This window comes from Dama dama, chromosome 25, assembly GCF_033118175.1.
Source record: "Dama dama isolate Ldn47 chromosome 25, ASM3311817v1, whole genome shotgun sequence".
NCBI lineage: Eukaryota > Metazoa > Chordata > Mammalia > Artiodactyla > Cervidae > Dama > Dama dama.
In genome coordinates, this window is record NC_083705.1 from 73,139,486 (window position 1) to 73,161,924 (window position 22,439).

General features: G+C 44.1%; 1 protein-coding gene across 1 annotated transcript in view; it reads right to left on the minus strand.

Moving 5' to 3' along the window:
• Positions 1–22,439, minus strand: part of ADAMTS16 (ADAM metallopeptidase with thrombospondin type 1 motif 16) — a 176,810-nt gene that overhangs the window by 122,004 nt on the left and 32,367 nt on the right. The window lies entirely within an intron of this gene.

Consider the following 22,439-nt stretch of genomic DNA (forward strand, 5'->3'; position numbering starts at 1 on the left):
GAACCTTGGAATGGGAAATGGCAACCCACCCCAGTATTCTTGATTGGAAAATTCCGTGGACAGAGGAGCCTGGAGGGCTACAGTCCCTGGGGTCCCAAAGAGTCAGAGAAACACATACACACCACACACACACACGGTTCCCTCCAGGGAGAACCCACATGCAAAAGGGTCACGTAGGGGGCTGAGAATTAGGGGAGGAGGGGTCCACTCCTGAGCCCTTTCCACCCCATCTTTTCAGGGACAGTGGTGTGGAGGTCAAAGGACTTGACCCTTGGAGCAGAGGGAGAGCACACAGGAGACCAAGGTCAGGGCCTTCACTGGAAAAAACGGAGGAGGACACACAACCCTGGATAGTAATGAGGGCCGGGTCGGGGGGGAGCTCCCAAATAAAGACATAAAGTTATGATCTCAACATAGTCTGCTGTTTTCTTCTAGTTTTATGCACTGTTTATTGAAGAAGGCCTTCTTGTCTCTCCTTGCTATTCTTTGGAACTCTTCATGTAGTTGGATAAAACTCCCCCCCTTTCCCTCGATTTTTGCATCTCTTCTCTAGAAGAAAACAACAGAAGAGGAAAGACTAGATCTCTCTTCAGGAAAATTGGAGATATCAAGGGACCATTTCACCCAAAGATGGGCTCAATAAAGGACAGAAACAATAGAGACCTAGTAGATGCTGAAGAGATCAAGAAAAGATGGAAAGAATACACAGACGAGCTGTACAAAAAAGATCTTAATGAACCAGACTATTATGATGGTGTGGTCAGTCACCCAGAGCCAGACATTCTGAAGTGTGAAGTCAAGTGGGTCTTAGGAAAAACTGCTGCTAATAAAGCTAGTGGATGCAATGGAATTCCAGTAGAACTATTCAAAACCCTAAAGGATGATGCCATCAAGGTGTTGCATTCATTGTCAGCAAATCTGGAAAGCCCAATAGTGGCCACGGACTGGAAAAGGTCAATCCTCATCCCAATTCCCAAGAATGGTAGTACTAAATAATGCCCTAACCATCAGACAATTGCACCCACCTCCCTTGCTAGTAAGGTCGTGCTTAAAATCTTGCATACTAGGCTTCAGCATTATGCAGACCAAAAACTTCAAGATGTCCAAGCTGGGTTTAGAAAAGGCAAAGGAACCAGAGATCAAATTGCCAATATTCACTGAATCAAAAAGAAAGCAAGGGAATTCCAGAAAAATACCTACCTGTGTTTCATTGACTACACTAAAGCCTTTGACTGTGTGGATCATAACAAACTGTGGAAAGCTCTTAAACAGATGGTAATAGCAGGCCATCTTACCTGTCTCCTGAGAAACCTGTATGCAGGTCAAGAAGCAACAGTTAGAACCGTGTATGGAACAACTGATCAATTCAGGATTGAGAAAGGAGTATGACAGGGCTGTCTGCTCTCACCCTGTTTCTTTAAGCTATACGCTGAGCACATCATGAGAAATGCCGGCTGGATGAGTTACAAGCTGGAATCAAGACAGGTGCGAGAAATGTCACCAACCTCAGATACGCGGATGATACCACTCTAAAGGCAGAAAGTGAAGAGGAACTAAAGAGCCTCTATATGAGGGAGGAGAGTAAAAGGGTAGGTTTAAAACTAAACATTAAAAAACTAAGACCTTGCCACCCGGCCCCATTACTGCATGGCAAATAGAAGGGGAAAATGTGGAAGTAGTGACAGATTCCCTCTTCTTGGGCTCCAAAATCACTGTGGACGGTGACTGCAGCCATGAAATCAGAAGACGACTGTTCCTTGGCAGGAAAGTGATGACAAACCTAGATAGTGTGCTGAGAAGCACAGACATTACTCTGCAGACGAAGGTCTGTATAGTCAAGGCTAATGGTCTGCCCAATGGTCATGTACAGTTGTGAGAGCTGGACCATAAAGAAGGCAGAATGCCAAAGAGTTGATGTCTTTGAACTGTGGTGCTGGAGAAGACTCCTGAGAGTCCCTTGGAAGCAAGGAGGTCAAACCAGTCAATCTCAAGGGAAATCAATCCTGAATACTTATTGGAATGACTGATACTGAAGCTGAAGCTGAAGCTCCAGTATTTCGGTCATCTGATGAGAACAGGTGACTCACTGGAAAAGTTTCTGATGCTGGGACAGATTGAGGGCAGAAGGAGAAGAGGGCGACAGAGGATGAGATGGCTGGATGGCATCACCAATGCAATGGACATGAACTTGGGCAAACTCTGGGAGATGGTGAGGGATGGGGAGGCCTGGCATGCTGCAGTCAGTCCATGAGGTTGCAAAGAGTCAGATGTGACTGGGAAACTGAAGGAATGAACAGATGTAGTCAGTAGCAAAACTCTATTCAAACCTGGATATGATGTGACACTTTCTATAAAAGTGTAACAATGAAATTAATCCAGTAGGAAGCAAAAAGGAATCGTTTAGGGAATCAGGGAGCTCTTTCTAAACAAGGTAATTGGGAAATAGAAAAGAATGGATTATAAAAGTTAAAAAAAAAGGACAGTATAACAGACAATGAAGCACAATGACAGAAGTATCTTAAGAGAGAGAAAACAGAGAGACCACCTTTTACGTTTTAGAGTGACAAGGACTTTCAAAGTTGATAACTGTTGGGAGGAATGAGAACAAATGGGCAGTGTGACCCCGGGAAAGGGTGACCTGGGGCCCCACCTGGCACATCTATCAACATTGAAAATGTATAATTTGATTCCAGGATTTTAACCCTTTGGAATTTTTGTTTATTTTTAATTGAAGGACAATTGTTTATAATGTTGCAGTAGTTTCTGCCATACAGAACCTGAATCAGCCCCAGGCATACACAGGTCCCCTCCCTCTAGAACCTCCCTCCCACCTCCCGCTCCAGCCCACCCCTCTTAGGTTATCACAGAGCACGGGGTTTGAGCTTGTGTGATACCGCAAACTCCCACCAGCTATCTGTTTTACATATGGTACTGTATATGTTTCAGTGCTACTCTCTATTCTTCCCTAGAGCCTATTATACAGGGCGAAGTAAGTCAGAAAGAGAAAAAACAGCCATAGTATATTGCCAAATGCATCTAGCAGGCACTTCCCCAGTATTGATACATATTTGTGAATGTATAATTTAGTCATTGTTTATAATCATTTAAAAGTAAAGACAAAACAAATTAATAACAAAAATAAGAAATAATGTTTATCAATTAGTTCAGAGTGATTTTTAAGGTATATTTTTTGTATTTGGAGAGTATATAACCATTTTAAAAGGCCAGTTAATTACGCCCTGATGATAATCTTAAGTAAACACTTTTGTGTGAGCCCATAAGACTATGGCCAACATTTCCTATATTACACCTTATTTATCACAGACATTCTGGAAGGTTGGCATCACTCTGCTCTTCCTTCTATGGACAAGGAAATACAGAGTCTGGTTGACTAAATAACATATTCAAGGTAACCTGGGAAAGTATGAGGATTTGAACAAAATCAAAGTAAGTTCAAAATCTGTAAGGTTTCACGCTTATAATGTAGGATTCCCAGAAGTTGTTAATTTTTTTAAAAGTGTATGCTGCTACTGCTGCTGCTACTAAGTCACGTCAGTCGTGTCCGACTCTGTGCGGCCCCATAGACGGCAGCCCACCAGGCTCCTCTGTCCCTGGGATCCACCAGGCAAGAATACTGGAGTGGGTTGCCATTTCCTTCTCCAGTGCATGAAAGTGAAAACTGCAAGTGAAGCCCAGTCATGTCCGACTCTCCATGAACGCATGGATTGTAGCCCACCAGGCTCCTCCATCCATGGGATGCTCCAAGCAAGAGTACTGAGTGGGTTCCATTGCCTTCTCCTTTAAAGTGTGTAATAAAGTATTCAGTGTGATTCCAAATGTGTTCATTTTTTAAAGTGTACATCTCCACTTAAAGTATTTTCCTAAAAAGGCTAATGAAAAATTGCCAAAGCTGGTTATGTTCAGGGAGAGAAAATCAAGGAGGAGAGATGTAGGAAGAGAATTCCATGTCCATTTTTACATCTTTAGGCATTACTCAAGTTTGTAAAATCTGTGTGCATCACTACCTTAAAAATATCAATAGCATTGCTGGATCTGGGATGACAGATGAGATTTTAAAATCCTTATGAGTGTTTTAAAATACCTTTATAATTTTAGAATACAGTTAACTATTCCTACAGAACTATTAAGGTATCACTTAGCATTCTCCAATATAGCATTATAAGAGTGCTGATATTTTCCTAATTATTTTCCTAATTCAGCCCGTGATTAGACACTTACTAGGTACTCAGAGACACTGGTGCTTGGGTTCCTGTTCTCAGTGAGCCTCTTACTTAGGACCTGAGGCTGACCCTCATTTGGGGGTACCCAGTGCCCATCACCGCCCACCAAACTCAGTTCTGTGGGTGCTGAGCTGTCCGGCACGGGTCTGAGTGTTTGCACAGGGTGGGATGACAGGCACGGAGAAGCCCTTCTCGGATCGCGGGAAAGTGTCAAATGCAGCTCTCGGGGAAAGGGGGGTGGGGTGGACACAAAAGAGGGGGGACACCAGGCTTATCGTGCACTCAGAGGTGAAGCCCTGGCCACAGGGATCCTGCAGGTGGGGCAGGGGGAGACCAGATCCTGCGTGCGTGCTTAGTCGCTCAGTCGTGTCTGACTTTGTGACCTGGAGCCAGCCAGGCTCCTCTGTGCATGGAATTCTCCAGGCAAGAGTACTGGAGTGGGCTGCCATTTCCTCCCCAGGGGAAGAGAAGGTTAACAGCGGTAAACGATCTGTGAAGCCATCAGCACTAGGGGGTAGACCTTCCAGGGCAGAAACGCCAGCCTGCAGGGAAAGGTGACATCCTTGGAATGTATGCTGAGGATCCAGGTGGTGGAGGAGGAGGGGTAGCAGGCTGTCTCTGGTGCTCTCCGTGGATGCCTGGGAAACCTTTTTGGCTAAGCACTCCACCAAATAAACTAGATCAGACAGTACTTTAACATCTGCAGTGCTATCAAGGAAAAGTCAAGTATGGGATTATATAAAACTGGAGCCAGCTGGGTTTCATCCTGTTGGCAATTAAATTAACTCAGGAATAGCATGAGCAGTCATGGGTGTGTTCAGCCTTGTGTGGTAACATACCCACAGGGGTTTCCACACTTGCAACTAGTTAAAGCGTTACATTAAAAAACAGTAATTTTTTTTCCTTAAAAAACCCTTTCCCGATATGCAAACAATGTCTTACTCTTCAAATCACCCTGAAAACATGAACGGCTCCTGTGGGTTCTCTAGAGTCAATGATGTCCAGCATCTCTTGATTCAAGCCCGGATGGACTTACAGAGAACAGAGAGATGAATGAATCTGATACTCATTATTCGATTCTAACATTAAGATCTTTGTGCCTTTGGACGAGTTACTCATTCCCTCTGTGCTGTTTTGTCCTCTAGGGAGTGGATAGAAAGACAGCCACTTGCCATGAGTTTATAAGACTTAACACTAATATATACTTAAATACATTACTGAATGCCCAGTTGTGTTTGTGACCCCATGGACTATAAGGTCCATGTTATTCTCCAGGCTAGAATACTGGAGTGGATAGCCTTTCCCTTCTCCAGGGGATCTTCCCAACTCAGGGACCGAACCCAGGTCTCCCACACTGCAGGCAGATTCTTTACCAGCTGAGCCACAGTGGAAACCCACTGGGAAGACCCAGAGGGATGGGATGGGGAGGGAGGTGGAAGGGGGGATCAGGATGGGGAACACATGTAGATCCATGGCTGATTCATGTCAATGTATGGCAAAAACCACTACAATATTGTAAAGTAATTAGCCTCCAACTAATAAAAATAAATGAAAAATAAAATAAAATACATAAAATAAAATAAAAAAAGATTTGCTGCATAAATGAAGCAAAGACTGCAGATGCCATGCTTCACTGATGATCTGTGATCCCCTTGGATACCACGGGGGTTTCTGGCAGATGGCTCACTCTGCAACACAAGATCGCTCTGAAGCCTGTGTGTGGCTGTGCCCAACACCGCCATCATCACCCCAAGCACACCTCGGCTCCTGGCTTGCTGCATTGGCCTTTCTGGCTTCCTCCCCTAAAACACTTGGGTTCTGTGACCGCTGTTCCAGATTCAAACCCGTCTCCTTTTTCCCCTGGGTTCATCCTGGGTGGCCCAGAGGACCAGACTGTCAGGCAAGAGTGACCTCTACCCCTGCACCCGGAGGACTTCTGAATGTTCACTAACCAAGGATTCAAGGGTTCATGCTTGTTTCACTTATAATTCAGTCTGAGGTACAGTATTCTGTATTTAAATAACTCCCACGTTCATTAACTACGTAGGATAAAATAACTGATAACACTGATATTTTGATATTCCTCGATAATCAATACACAACGAAAAATACAAGAGGAAAAGTGACTCCACTGTCTTGCTGCTTTATTAGTTTGCAAGCTTATTTAAATAATTATGTAAATAGTGGAAGATTAATGTTTTCTTCTTATCAAAGCTTTTCTTCACTGAATCAAGAATATTTACTTGGAGGCTCATAAAATGTCTGGTATACACCTGCCCCCAGTCACCACTGGGAGGTCAGCTGGGTGGATTATTAACCAGGCTTCAGAAAAGGCCAATATCCCCCAGACATCACAGGGGAGCTCTCCAGATGCCTGTGTCTCTCATCGCCAGCTCTGTAAATCATTTGACACTGGGAAACTCAACACTAGTATTGCATTTATAAGAAGAGGAAGAGTAAGTGCCTTGTCAGTGACGAGAATGTGCAGCTCCTCAGACTCACAGATACAAACAACAAAGTTGTGGTTTGTCTACAACAAAGTGGACAACCAGTGACTGGGAGGGGCAATATGAGGGTAGAGGATTAAGAGATACAACTATTATAAAATAAGCTTCGAGGATATACTGTGCAACATGGGGAATACATCCAATATTCTATAATAACTATAAATGGAGTATTACCCTTAAAAATTGTGAATCACTATACTGCACACTTATATTGCATAGCAACTATACTTCAATAAAAAGAAAATAAAAATTAAAAAAAAAGAGAGAAATGCCACTTCTGAGCAACGTGAGTAAAGAAAATGCCGAAGCTTGAAAGTAGGATGTTTACTGTGTTATATTTGTTGCTATTCGCCCTTAAAGGTTGATAGACCTTTATTTAAGTGTGCTTCCCAGTTAGCTCAAATGGTAAAGAATACACCTGCAATGCAGAGACCTAGGTTTGATCCCTGGGTTGGGAAGATCCCCTGGAGGAGGGCATGGCAACCCATTCCAGTATTCTTGCCTGGAAAATCCCATGGACAGAGGAGCCTGGTGGGCTGCAGCCCATGGGTCTCAGAGAGTCAGACATGATTGAGTGACTAACACACACACAGACCTTATTAAGGTATATCTATTTAGAAAAGTTGTCTGTAAAAGTTGTGTGAGTCAAACAATAAAGCGTGAATTAGGAAGCGATGAGCCTGGGGGGGCAGTGCACATGGGGGCGTCGTGTAAGGGAATTCCCGCTGACCTGGGTCCAAGCTCGTCTCGGGTGACACCACGTGCCCTTTTCACGAGAGCTAGCTATCAGTCAACACAGGGAAAAAGCGATCGAGCTCATTAGAAGAAACACGCATTTCAATTCTAGTTCATTTCACTTTTTGCTCAACTTCTTTGTCATTTCTCCAAAAATGTGATTTGTCCGGCGACTATTCTACTCATTCTAGTCTTCTTAGTGTCGTTGCTAAAACGCAAGACAGATGCAGCTTTTATAGACCTTTCACACTCACCGTGTCTTGGGCACCATCTATGTGGCTGCTACTGCACTAGGTTGCTGCTTTATTTATTATCTTATCCTAACAACAAACATACAAAGTGAGAATTACAATTCCCATTTAAAGGAATGGGACACTAAATGCAGACATTTGCCCAAGACTGTAAAGCTAAGACGTGGGGTAGCTAAGAGTAAAACTGAGTCTGAGTAACTCAGATTTATACGCACTGTCAGCATACCACGTTACTTCTCTACCACCATGTACCCCGGAGAGTAATGCCAATGATGGTGGTCGCTAAGAGTGAACTTGACTTAGTTGTAAATGTACATTGCAAACCCTAGAGCTAAAACAGTTTTTTTTTTAAAGTATAACTGATATGCTAAAGAAAGATATAAAATATGATTATAAAATGCTAAATTAAAATCACAAATGGCAGAAAAACAGTTGAAGGCAAAATATGAATAATGAACAAAGGCAACAGTAGAAAACTGTAACATATATAGTAGATATTAATTCAGTTACATCCACTTTGACTGTCAATGGTTCAATGTACCACTTAAAATACAGAGATTGTCACAGGTCAGAAAACATGACCCAACTATACGTTGTCTACAAGAAACCCATTTTAAATATAAAGACACTTATAAATGAACAGTAAATGGATACAAAAATGTATCTTGATGACACTAATGAAAAAAAAGCAAGAGTAAGTATATTAATTTCAGAAAGATCAGACTTCAAAGTAAGAAAAGTTATTAGAAACTAAGAGGGAAATTAAATAATGATAAAGGAGTCAGCACTCCAAGAAGATACGATGGTTTTTAATACATGTGTACTTAACAACTTAACTACATGAAGCCAAGTCTGATAGAACGGAAAGGAGACGTAGATGAATGCACTATGTAGTTGGAGACTTTATCACTCCTCTTCCAGAAATGGACAGATTCAGCAGGCAGAAAATCAGTAAGGGCATAGATGAACTCAACAATGCTGTCAGTCAACTGGATATAAACGACATCTACAGATAGGAAGCTGCTGGGCTTCCCTGGTGGCACAGTGACAAAGAATCCACCTGCAATGCATGAGATGTGGGTTTAATCGATCCCTGGGTTGGGAAGATCCACTGAAGAAGGAAATGGCAACCCACTCCAGTATTCTTGCTTAAGAAATCCCATGGACAGAGGAGCCTGGGGGACTACAGTCCATGGAGCTGCAAAAGAGTCGGACACAACTTACCAACCAAGCAACAACATAGATTACTTCATCTGACAACATCAGAATACACTTCTTTCTCAAACTCGTTGAAGACATTCATCCAGATAGACCACATTCTGGGCCATAAAACACACTTCAACAAATTTAAAAGAATGGCGATTATACAATGTCTATTCTCAAACCACAACAGAATTACATTAGAAATCAATACAAAAAAGTAACTGGAAAATTCTTAAATAAGTAGAAATTAGACTACACACTTCTGAATAATACGTGGATCACAAAGAAACTCAAGAGAAATTTTAAAATATTTTGAACTAAATTGAAATGAAAACACAATTTATCAAAATTTGTAGGTTGTCATGAAATGCTAAAAGGGTAATTTATGATGCTGAATGCAGACATTAGAAAAGAAGGAAATTCTAAAACCAATAATTTAGGTTTCTGGCACAGGAGACTAGAAAAAGAAAAGTGAATTAAGTGCAATGCAAGAAGAATAAAAGAAATAATAAGAATTAAAGCATAAATCAATAAAATAGAAAACAGGAAATCAGTAGAGGTAGATCAAAGAAACCACAAGCTGATTCTTTAAAAATCAGATGTTCTCATGTTGCACTTAGAGAAATTTGAAGTTCTAAATGTTTTCCTCTAAAAAAAAAATAAAGAAAATAAACCAACCAAGTATTAACCCAAAAGGTTTTTAAAAATGCAATGAATGGCTACCTAGAAACCAGAAAAAAACTTATTAAAAATAAATTCAGAATAAATGAATCAGTAACTACTAAAAGAATGTGGTTATTAAATTGAAAAACCTAATAAAGTCAAGATCTGGTTTTTTGGATCAAAATGGGTATACCTCATGAAAAAACAATGAATATGAAAAAAATTAAGAACATAGATAAACCTAATATGCCATGGCAGTTATTTATAAAGGCAGATCAAATCTCTCTTGGAGCTTAAATGTTATTGCCATGTGTAGTCTTACTTTTCATTAGCAAATTCTGTGGTTCAGCTTTCAATTTTATGACCTCTCTCAGGTCAATCTATTACAAGGATTTTAATCTCTGCTAGAGGAAAACTTCTAGATATGTGCTCTTCCAAATGGTGGCCACGAATTTTAATTAACATTGAAGAAAATTAAAAATTCACTCCTCCAGCTGCCCAACAGTCAAGTTTAAACAAATTATTGATTCAAGTTTAAAAGGTAGTCTTGCCTTTTCTCCACACCCTCTCCAGCATTTATTGCTTGTAGACTTGAGGAAACTAGATCTGAAAGAGACACGTGCACCCCAATGTTCATCGCAGCACTGTTTATAAATGCCAGGACATGGAAGCAACCTAGATGCCCATCAGCAGACGAATGGATAAGGAAGCTATGGTACATATACACAATGGAATATTACTCAGCCATTAAAAAGAATTCATTTGAATCAGTTCTAATGAGATGGATGAAACGGAGCCCATTATACAGAGTGAAGTAAGCCAGAAAGATAAAGACCAATACAGTATACTAATGCATACATACGGAATTTTAAAAGATGGTAACGATAACCCTACATGCAAAACAGAAAAAGAGACACAGATGTACAGAACAGACTTTGGGACTCTGTGGGAGAAGGCGAGGGTGGGATGTTCAGAGAGAACAGCATTGAAACAAGTATACTATCAAGGGTGAAACGGATCACCAGCCCCAGTTGGATGCATGAGACAAGTGCTCAGGGCTGGTGCACTGGGATGACCCAGAGGGATGGGATGGGGAGGGAGGCAGGAGAGGGGATCGGGAAGGGGAACACATGCAAATCCATGGCTGATTCACGTCAATGTATGGCAAAAATCACTACAATAGTGTAAAGCAATTAGCCTCCAACTAATAAAAATAAATGAAAAAAAAAAAAGGTAGTCTTGCCATTGCTCAATAGCCACATGTGACTAGCTGCTCCCATACTGGACATCACAGATAATAATATTATGGCACAAAATTTTATGGAAGAACACTGCTCCAGAACAACCAGTAATTAACAAATCTTTGGGGGCTTACTTCTTAAGACTGGTTTCCTAATTCATGAGAGTTGGCCATGGTGCTCGTCTGTAATAAGTAGTACATATCACATAATTAGGAGCATTCTTATAAATCACATCTACTAGCATCTTTATAAAAGTGTGCCAGCTACAAATCAGAACATGTTGTCCTAGGCTGATGCTTAGTAAGACTGCCTTTGGTTGACACGAAAATATCTGAACTAAAAACAGCTCAAAGTTAAACTCTCAGATCCTGTGTTTCTCTGTATATTCCCAAGACATAAAAAGAAATGTTTATGCAAATAGTCATCTAGTCAAGGCAATGAATACCTTGCTGCTACATAATGTAATCAAAATACCATGGATCAAACACTCCAACAGATTTATTTACAGTGTTGTGCAACACTTAGACATGAATTTGATCCTGTAGTGGAGGAAAGTCACAGATCCTTTAATCCAATAAATGTGCAATATTGTATATTCATTCATTCATATAATGCATTCATTTAATTAATTAATTCAATTAATTGCATATTATGAGTTGGGCACTCTCTTGTCTTAAAGAGATGGGAATACCAGACCACCTTACTTGCCTCCTGAGAAACCTGTATGCAGGTCAAGAAGCAACAGTTAGAACCAGACATGGAACAACAGACTGGTTCCAAATTGGGAAAGGAGCATGTCAATAAATATCGCTCTGCTTATTTAACTTATTTTCAGAGTACATCATGCGAAATGCTGGGTAGGATGAAGCACAGACTGGAATCAAGATTGCAGGGAGAAATATTAATAACTTCAGATATGCAGATGACACCACCCTTATGGCAGAAAGCAAAGAGGAACTAAAAAGCCTCTTGATGAAAGTGAAAGAGGAGAGTGAAAAGGAAAACCTGGCTTAAAACTCAACATTCAAAAAACTCAGATTGTGGCATCTGGTCCTATCACTTCGTGGCAAATAGATGGGGAAACAGTGCAAACAGTGACAGATATTATTTTTTTGGTTTCCAAAAAATCACTTGAGATGGTGACTGTAGCCATGAAATCAAAAGACGCTTGCTCCTTGGAAGAAAAGTTATGACAAACCTAGACAGCATATTAAAAAGCAGAGACGTTACTTTGCCAACAAAGGTCCGTCTAGTCAAAGCTGTGGCTTTTCCAGTAGTCATGTATGGATGTGAGAATTGGACCATAAAGAAGGCTGAGCGTGAAAGAATTGATGTTTTTGAACTATGATGTTGGAGAAGACTCTTGAGAGTCCCTTGGACTGCAAGGAGATCAAACCAGTCCATCCTAAAGGAGATCAGTCCTGAATGTTCATTGGAAGGGCTGATGCTGAAGCTGAAGCTCCAATACTTTGGCCATCTGGTTCAAAGTGCTGACTCATTAGAAAAGACCCTGATGCTGGGAAAGATGGAAGGCTGGAGAAGAAGGGGACGACAGAGTATGAGGTGGTTGGATGGCATCATGGACTCAATGGACACGAGTTTGAATAAGCTCTGGGAGATGGTGAAGGACAGGGAAGCCTGGCGTGTTGCGGTCCATGGGGCCGCAAAGAGTTGGACATGACCGAGCAACGGAACAACGGCTCTCTTGTCAATTCAGATACAACAATGAACAAAACAGACAAATACAGCTCCCCTTGTGAAGCTTAAATTCCATCATGGGCTAGGGGTTGCAGGACATATAATAAACAAAATGGATGACAAAACTAAATGCTAAACTATAAGCTCATAGAAGATGACATAGGAGAAACTAGATGACCTTGTCTGGCAGTGACTTTTTAGACCCAATGCCGAAAAGATCCATGAAAGAGGGAATTGATAAGCTGGACTTCACTGACATTTAAATTTTCTGCTCTGGGAAAGATACTGTTAAAAGAATGAGAAGAAAAGCCACAACTGAGGGAAAATAACGTGCAAAAGACATACCTGTCCTTCAGTAGGTTAATGAATAAATAAACTCTAATGCATCCAGACAATGAAATATAACTCAGCACACTAAAAAATGAGCTATCAAACCATGAAAAGGCAGGGAGAAATCTTAAATACATATTATTAAGTGAAAGATGTCAGTCTGAAAAGGCTACCCACTGTACGATGCCAATGATATGACACTTTGGAAAAGACAAAACTATGGAGACATTAAGAAAAAAACAGTAGTAACCAAGGGTTAGTGGAGCAGAAAGTATGATGAGGCAGAACACAGAGGACTTGGCCGTGAAACTATTTTATATGACACTGAAGAAGACTCTTGAGAGTCCCTCGGACTGCAAGAAGATCAAAGCAGTCAATCCTAAAGGAAATCAGTCCTGAATACTCATTGGAAGGACTGAAGCTCCAATCCTTTGGCCACCTGATGTGAAGATCCTACTCACTGGAAAAGACTGATGCTGGGACAGATCGAGGGCAGGAGGAGAAGGGGATGACAGAGGATGAGATGGTTGGATGGCATCACTGACTCAGTGAACCTGAATTTGAGCAAGCCCTGGGAGATAGTGAAGGACAGGGAAGCCCGGCGTGCTGCAGTTCATGGGGTCACAGACGGTTGGATATGACTGAGCGACTGAGCAGCAACAAAGATGATGAATACACATCATCGCATCTGTCTGTATGTGGGTGTGTGCATGCTCAGTGTCTGACTCTATGCGACCCCATGGGCTGTGGCCCGCCAGGCTCCTCTGTTCACGGAATTCTCCAGGCAAGAACACTGGAGTGGGTTGCCATTTCCTTTTCCAAGGATCTTCCCGACCCAGGGATCAAACCTGAGTCTCCTGCATTGGCAGGTGGATTCAATACCACTGAGCCACCTGGGAAACTCATACATGTCTTTATACGTTTATCCAAATCCAGAGAACATACATCACCAACAGTGAACCGTAGCATAAACCATGTGTTTTGGCGACTATCAGATGTCAACAGAGGCTCATCAGTTCTAACAAATGTACCACCTGGTGAGGGATGTTGACGATGGGGGTTGTGGTGCGTGTGTGGGGGCAGGGTGTGTATGGGAACTCTGTGGACTCCATTTTGCTGCTCTGAAAATAAACACTATTAAAACATAACTCAGAATGAAGAAGAACACCAGGGGTGTAGGAGAGGGAGTTTCAGTCTTAGACAGGGTAGCCAGGAAGGTCTCATTGAGAAGGTGCATTTCAGCCAAGCCCTGATGGGCAAGGAGTCGGCTGTGAGGGTTCCAGGGGGAAGGCTGCAGGCCCGGCAGAGGAGACAGCCACTCCAGAGGGTCTGTGGCCGGACGCAGCATCAGCCGATGCTATGTTCGTTGCAAAACATCTACACATGATAGACTCACCGACGAACAATGTTAATAATAATTCAGCAGGGCCTTGCTTGGATTGCATAGACTCTCGAGGAGGTCTCTTGTGGCCCATCAGAAAGAGGGGACACACGAAGCTCCTTCTGGCATTTCCACCTCCACCTTCTCCCGTAGAGGGCTACGCTTACTGTCTGCCACTTCCGCTCTTGCCCTCCTTCTAAGGTGTTCTCTGCTTGTTTGGAGGGAAGAAGAAGCATCAGCTGGATCACTGACTACATCCAACCCTGCAGTTGAATGCTCCGATTTGAGAGTACAGTCCTGGAGCCTCCTGCCTCTGGCCTGTGTCAATTTCCTTCCGGGTGATGCTCCTGCCGCCTGCCCTGGGTTCAGGACCCTCTGCTGCACCTGCTGTCCTGCAGTCTCAGCCGCACCTGGGCTCCCTCTGGCCTCAGAGTCTGGGTGCCCACTTGTCCTGCTTCCTACGTACATCTCCACAGACCTCCACCAGCCTGGTTCTTCCTCACCTCTCAGTCTGGTGTGACAGGGGGAGGTGTGGAGACTTGCTCGCCATGGTGTCACTCTTAAGGGCAGAGCAGGTGTTAAACCCAGCCTTGTGATACGTGCTGCAGTGATGCAATGGCCAGTGGTCACCACTGAGGTCCAAGCTCCGGTTCAAGTCCTGACTCCGCCTCTCTTCCCAGGGCAAGCGTGTGTATGTGCATGTGTTTACTTGTGTGTGTCCTGAGGGTTCCAGAGTGAGTTGCTCAATCATGTCTGACTCTTTGCAACCCCATGAACTGTAGCCCACCAGGCTCCTCAGTCCATAAAATTCTCCAGGCAAGAATACTAGAGTGGGTAGCTATTCCCCTTTCTTCAGGGATCTTCCCGACCCAGGAATCGAACCGCGGTTTCCTGCATTGGCAGGTGGATTCTTTACCAGCTGAGCCTCCTGAGATCTAGTTCCTATCTTTGCAAATACAAGACAATATCTACAGCTATTTCCCAAGTTGACTGTGCAGATTAAATCTATACACTTCAGAGGTGGCCAGGCTTCCCTTGTGGCTCAGCTGGTAAAGAATCCACCTGCAAGGCGGGAGACCTGGGTTTGATCCCTGGGTTTGGAAGATCCCCTGGAGAAGGAAAAGGCTGCCCACTCTTGTATTCTGGCCTGGAGAATTCTGTGGGCTGTTTAGTCCATGGAGTCGCAAGAGAGCTGGACACGACTGAATGACTTTCACTTCACCTCACTTCAAAGGTGGCCAAAAAACAGTAGTTTAATGACGTCCATCAAGATCCCAGCAGATACCGTGGAAGAATGAGGGCAGCACCTCACCTGGAAAGCTGCAGAGAGAGGAGGCAGAGAGTGTGCAGGGCTGGGCAGGTTGGGAAAGAAAGACCGACAGGCCAAGGGCAGCTGGGGAGGGTCCCAGCAGAGCCGGTCAGCCATGGCCGCAGTCAGGGCAGAGAAGTCGCCGGAGTCATGAGGCGGGGTGGGCACACATGTTTCTCATCAGAGGCCCTGGGGCCCCGGGGTGTTGTCACCTGGATCCCCGAGCCACTGCTGAAATCACCCTAGTTTTTCCGCACACACTCAATCTGTCCCAGTGGATGATCTCGGCACCACCCCCCACCCCAACAGCGGGAGGCTGCTAGCTCTGGGAGACTTTTGTTATGAGCTCATCAAGCTGACACTTAGCTCATGAATCAGCTGGTTTTTCTATTTAATTGGCAGCTGGGGAATCTCCCTTCCCTTCGGGTCTCGGTGTTGATATCCAGTCTCCCACTACAGTGCCCTTTAAGCTCCGGGTTCCAGGACTGTGACGTCATGCTTCTCTGAGCGTGTGAAGCCCCTGCAGTGTGTCCCACTCTCTGCGACCCCGTGGACTGCAGCCCGCCAAGCTCCTCTGCCCATGGGATTCTCCAGGCAAGAATACTGGGGTGGGTTGCCGTGCCCTCCACCTGGCGATCTTCCCAACCCAGGGATGGAACCTGCGTCTCTTATGTCTCCTACATTGGCAGGTGGGTTCTTTACCCCTAGTGCCCCCTGCGAAGGCTTAATCATCTTAATATCAATGCCATTCTGCCTATTACGCTGTTGTGTCTGTCCCAGGGACTGGGATACCGTCTTCTTATCAGTAATCCTCAGAACAGAATTGCAAGGGAGGGATCGGCAGCTACATTTCTGCAGATAAAGAAACAGGGATGCTCAGAACCCAAACATCCATCAACCAGTGAATGGATAAACAAGATGCGGTGCGTCCTTACAATGGAACACCTTTGGCAATGAAAAGGGATGCAGTATGAATAAACACGGATGACTCCAACAGTGTGCGGAGTGAAGGAAGCTGTACCGTATCGTGTGATTTCATCTCTCTGAGATGCCCAGACGAGGCAAAGCCACAGAGGCAGGAAGCAGACTGTGGTTGCCGGGCAGGGTGGGAGCAGGGATTTGCTGCCGGCACAAGGGTTCTCTCCTGGGTGAAGCGAATGGTTTAAAACTGAATCACAGCGATGGTTGCACAACCCTGCCTATTGACTAAAACACCACTGAACTGTGCACTTGAGCAGTGAGGTTTTCTTAAGTGAATTATGCCTGGGTGAGGCACTCAGAGGGACTTCCCTGGGGGTTCACTGGTAAAGAATCTGCCTGCCAATGCAGGAGACACGAGTTCGAGCCCTGGGTAGGGAAGATCCCCCAGAGGAAAAACTGGCAACTCACTCCAGTATTCTTGCCTGGGAGACCCCATGGACAGAGAAGCCTGGTGGGCGACAGTCCATGGGGTCGCAAAAGAAGTTGGACACAACTTAGCAACTAAACAACAACAAAGTGTCCAGAAAATAAAACAAACCTGAGGCCCCAGGAGTGCGGCCTGAATGAGGGCAGTGGCCTGCACTGCTGGGCTCCAACCGACCTTTCCTTCCAGACCTGGGGCCTCCTGGGTGCACACGGAAGTCATTCAGAGACGTGCCCTCACCAACAACTCGCCTGACAACCAGCACAACACGGGCTTCACGGCCCTGCAAGGGGGCAGACTCCTCACAAGCGATCACAGAGGCAGCCAGTGAAGCTGAGAGACTCAGGAAGCCCAGGGGCCAGGAGCCTGGCCCGGGTAGGAGCTGTATTCCCCACGATCCACGTGAAGCATGACAAGACTGAATGCAAAGCCTCTGTCCACTCCACTTCACCATTTTCATGAACTGTCACTAAAGCTGATGAACACTGGACATGAGTTCTTCACCTGGCTCCTCTCTGCTGCCCCTGGGCTGGGCAAAGCGCAAGGCAGGGGCATGAGCTTTTCATCTGAGGGGTCCCTGCTGCGGGCACACGACAGGAACTTCATGGGCATCCCCCGAGGGGGCACTGGGCGAGGGAGGGTACCGCTTATGCAGACTGCGAATCCAGCTGGGACTCCAGAACCTGTCCACGGGAATCCTCTGAGAAGCCCGTGGAAACTCACGCTCCCCGTCCCTGCCCAGGGTTCGGGATCAGCAGGTCTGGGTGGGGGTTGTGACAACGTGCAAAACGAGACACACGGACGTGACCCCGAGACACAGCCGTTCTCTGTGTCTCCAAGGCCAGGGCGGGAACACCCCACACTCACCTGGCACCTTTCACTTTCCAGCCCTGCGCTGGGGGAGCAGGACAGGAGAGGCCCCTGTGGGGTTAGACAGTTTTGTCAGATGTCTACTGCCTACTGAACGACTTGCCAGGACACAACTGAACTTCACGAGAAGCTTTGCTGTGACCAAGCTTTCTTGTTTGCAAGCAAGTTGACCTCAGACTTGCTTGCTGTCAGAATCAGTATGGCCCCATACTGGCTTTTGTAATGTAGGGCCTGGGATGGTCATCTGTACCAACACTGTGTGTTTGACACGACTTCTGTGACACATGTAACCTTCCAGGCAGTTTCTTTAAACATCCGTCACTATGGATACCAAATTTGACCATTTCACAAATTCTAGCCTCAGTCATATATATGACTGCACATACTCTCACACACATGTCAGAATCCCCAGGGGGTTATAAAAGTTAGACCCGTCCTGTTTCCAGAATGTTAACTCAAATTGCATGATCATTCTAAATTCGCAATGCATATTCGAAATCGTCTGTTTTAGAATGCCTTCTTTTAAAAACATTTTCCCTGACTGCTTCTTTAGTTTTAAAACAGTTAACAATTACAAACAGGAATACATTTCAATTTTAAAAGATTCAAATTTAGTAAAAAAAAAAAAAAAATAACATTTCATCTATGAAACAGAATTTGCACTTAACCAAACTAACAAACTATACCTTGAGGTTTGTACTGTGTTCCACTATCTTGAATTTTAAACACAAATAAAAATTCTAAGTGGTCACATAAGAATAATAGACTAGAACTAACATGTGCTACATATTCCTACGTTAAACGATTGGAAATAAACAATAACCACACCATGATGTGTAAAAACAAAATAGAATGCCTTCTTAAAAAGCTACTATCAAGAACCTATTAGGCAAATAACACCTCTTTTTTTTTTTTTGTAGAAATTCCCTGATAGCTCAGTTAGTAAAGAATTTGTCTGCAATGCAGGAGACCCTGGTTTGATTCCTGGGTTGGGAAGATCTGCTGGAGAAGGGAGAGGCTACCCACTCCAGTATTCTAGGGCTTCCCTTGTGGCTCAGCTTAAGAATCCGCCTGCAATGTAGGAAACCTGGGTTCAATCCCTGGGTTGTGAAGATCCCCTGGAGAAGTGAAAGGCTACCCACTCCAGTATTCTAGCCTGGAGAATATATAATCCTGTATAGTCCATGGGGTCGCAAAGAGTTGAACATGATTGAGTGGCTTTCACAACTCACAACAAAAGCATGGAACACACTAAGGCAAAATCAGTCCATACGAACCTAGGGGTATTCCACACAGTACCTTCTCAAGGAGAATGCTCAGTGCAGAAAACGTGGACAGATCCAGCACTTCCAGAGAAGCAAAACAACAACAACAACAAAGAAACAAGACAAACAGCAACGAATAAGGGAAGAGAAACCAGGTCAAGGCTGGTTCCTTCCCGTGATTCACAGCTCGTTTCACTAGTGGCAGGTTACCTTTGCCGACCAGTGAGGAAAGGATTCAGTTCCCATGATGGCTCAGGGAAAAATCTCCAAATTAACCTGGGATCGGCTCCGCCCTCCTCTCCTACAGCCACAAGAACAGCCCAGCAACGCAGACTGAGCCTGTGGTCCTAAGAGTGGCAAACAGCTATTCCAGACCATGCAGATATACTGTTTTGCCTTAACTGGATTTAATGCTGACTTAGCCTCCTCCACAACTCACATTTCAATTCTGTCAACCACCAAAGAGCACCCCAAACAGATGAGCGTCACCTACATTACTCCTCCCATAATTGCTTGTGCTCAATAAATGTTAACCACGATTCAGTGATTCAGTCCCTTCTCTGGGAACCCAGCAGGGGGTATCATGGCTCAGCTGGACCTTCATATACTTGGGAGCATTTTGCATATATTTTAGAGCAAGTATATCCTTAGAGAACTTGTCAAATAGTTGATGGTGGATGGGGATCATCCAGCTGCCTTGAACGATGTATTAGCCAGTAACTCTGTGGTGCCTTGACTCATTGACCTCTGGCATTTTCACATAAGTCATGCCCATAAAGCAATGACTGTTAAAGACTGAGACCCAGCCCCAGGTGACTGGTTCTTCTACAGGTCAGCACCCGAAACCCTTGGGGGTGGTCCCTATGGGAACACTCAAAATCCATGGGTCAAGCTCTGCAAAAGGGTAAGATATTGCTCAAATACTACGATTACATATTATGAATAACATATAGATAAGAGCTAGAACTACAGAAGATGGTCAATACATAAGAATTCCATGTCTCTGATCAATTCACAGACTTGGTATTAATAGGGCAACTCTTGGGCCAGTAAAGTTATTCACACTCAGGTTATCTCCCATCCCATCTAAAAGTATAACCCAGTCTGGAAGTACAGTTTTTAAAAATTAGTATGAAATAAAAGTGGAAGTGAAAGTTGCTCAGTCATGTTCGACTCTTTGTGACCCCACGGACTATACAGTCCATGGAATTCTCCAGGTCAGAATACTGGAGTAGGTAGCCCTTCCTTTCTCCAGGGGATCTTCCCCAATCCAGGGATCGAACCTGGGTCTCCCACATTGCAGGCAGATTCTTTACCAGCTGAGTCACCAGGGAAATTAGCATATATGAGTATGTATGTGTGTATTCAATGGACAAGGATGATTCCTGATGAGATACGTATTTATTTTATTCTCACAAGAAATTAAAAAAGAGGATGCCTGGGACCAGTTCTCAGTTTTCTGCAGGTGAGTGAGACACTCACTTCTCTCGGTCAGCCTGTTACAGGTATGCTCACAGTACTCCGAGGCTGCCTTTTTGTCAGTTCTCTACATGCATTTTCGGCTCAACCACCTGGAAAGGAAATAAGGCTATTACACGCTGCTGTCGTGTCCATAAGAAAGGCACAGTGAGTTAGGCTGAAACACAGGGACCAGCCACTATTTATGACTAGAAATATATAGACTTCCTTGATTAGTTTTGGATTAAAAATACTTTAAATTATGTTCTCTGTCATCTGTCTTTATGGTCTTTCATCACTAAATAATACAATCGTGTGAGTTGAAACCACTAGAATGCTAAAGGACAGAGAAGCCCCCTAAGTTCTCTGTAAGAATTATGCCATCTCAGCAAGGTTCTGCAGAACTGCACGGCTGTCCTCCATGCAGACATCAAAGTGATTAAAGGCACGGGTTTTGCACATCTAAGTTCTTCTTCTGGTGTCCAACCATCAGCTGACTCCAAGGAGAAAAAGGAAGAATGTCCTTGGAGGAGACAAGGGAGTGAGGGGTGGGGGACAGTTCACCATTTGTTCTCGGGGCCAATGAACTCTGGCTTGGAATCCAGACTCTGTCCCTTATAGGATGGCAGCTTTGGGCAGGCTGAAAACTCTGTCTGATCCTTGATTCCTCTGATTCACAATGGGAATAGAGATCCTTCTTGTATTGTTACTATAATATGCAAGAGTAACGCAATGAATCTGATTGCAGAAGTACCTGGCCTGGAATTAAAGCAAGTGCTCACTTTAATGCCAATATCCCTCCCTATATTAATGGGCACATTTTCATGTTATTTGAAACTATTCAAAATGCCTCATTGATATATACTATATATAACACACATGCTCCTATGGTGAAAAAGTTGAATGCACCTGGACTTCTCTGCAATGGAAATCTGCCTGCAATGCAAGAGACCTGGGTTCAATTCCTCAGTTGGGAAGATCCCATGGAGAAGGGCATGGCAACCCATTCCAGTATTCCTGCCTGGAGAATCCCCATGGACAGAGGAGCCTAGTGGGCTGCAGTTCACGGGGTTGCAAAGAGTTGGATACAACTGAACGACTAAGCACACATACCACATGTTTGCTCCATAACAACCAAAAATGGAACATAGATTACAATCAGGACTTTTCAAAATGATGGCACATTGGTACCCAAGTACACTGAGCATTAGAAGAATTTTATGTTCAGATTTCCCCCCAAAACTGTGGTCCAGAAGTTGGAGGAGAGCAATCAATAGATTGAAAGATGGTTAGTTAGCATCATTGACTCAATAGACATGAGTTGGAGCAAATTCCAAGAGATAGTGAAGGACAACTATGACCAACCTAGACAGCATATTAAAAAACAGAGACATTAGTTTGCCAACAAAGGTCTGTCTAGTCAAGGCTATGGTTTTTCCAGTGGTCATGTATGGATGTGAAAGTTGGACAATAAAGAAAGCTGAGCGCTGAAGAATTGATGCTTTTGAACTGTGGTGTTGGAGAAGACTCTTGAGATTGGACTGCAAGGAGATCCAACCAGTCCATTCTAAAGGAGATCAGTCCTGGGTGTTCATTGGAAGGACTGATGTTGAAGCTGAAACTCCAATACTTTGGCCACCTGATGAGAAGAGCTGACAAACTGGAAAAGACCCTAATGCTGGGAAAGATTGAAGGCAGGAGGAGAAGGGGACAATAGAGGATGAGATAGTTGAATGGCATCACCAACTCAATGGACATGAGTTTGGGTAAATTCCCAGAGTTGGTGATGGACAGGGAGGTGCAGTCCACGGGGTTGCAAAGTGTCAGACATGACTGAGCGACTGAACTGAACTGAACTGAGTGAAGGACAGGGCAGCCTGCC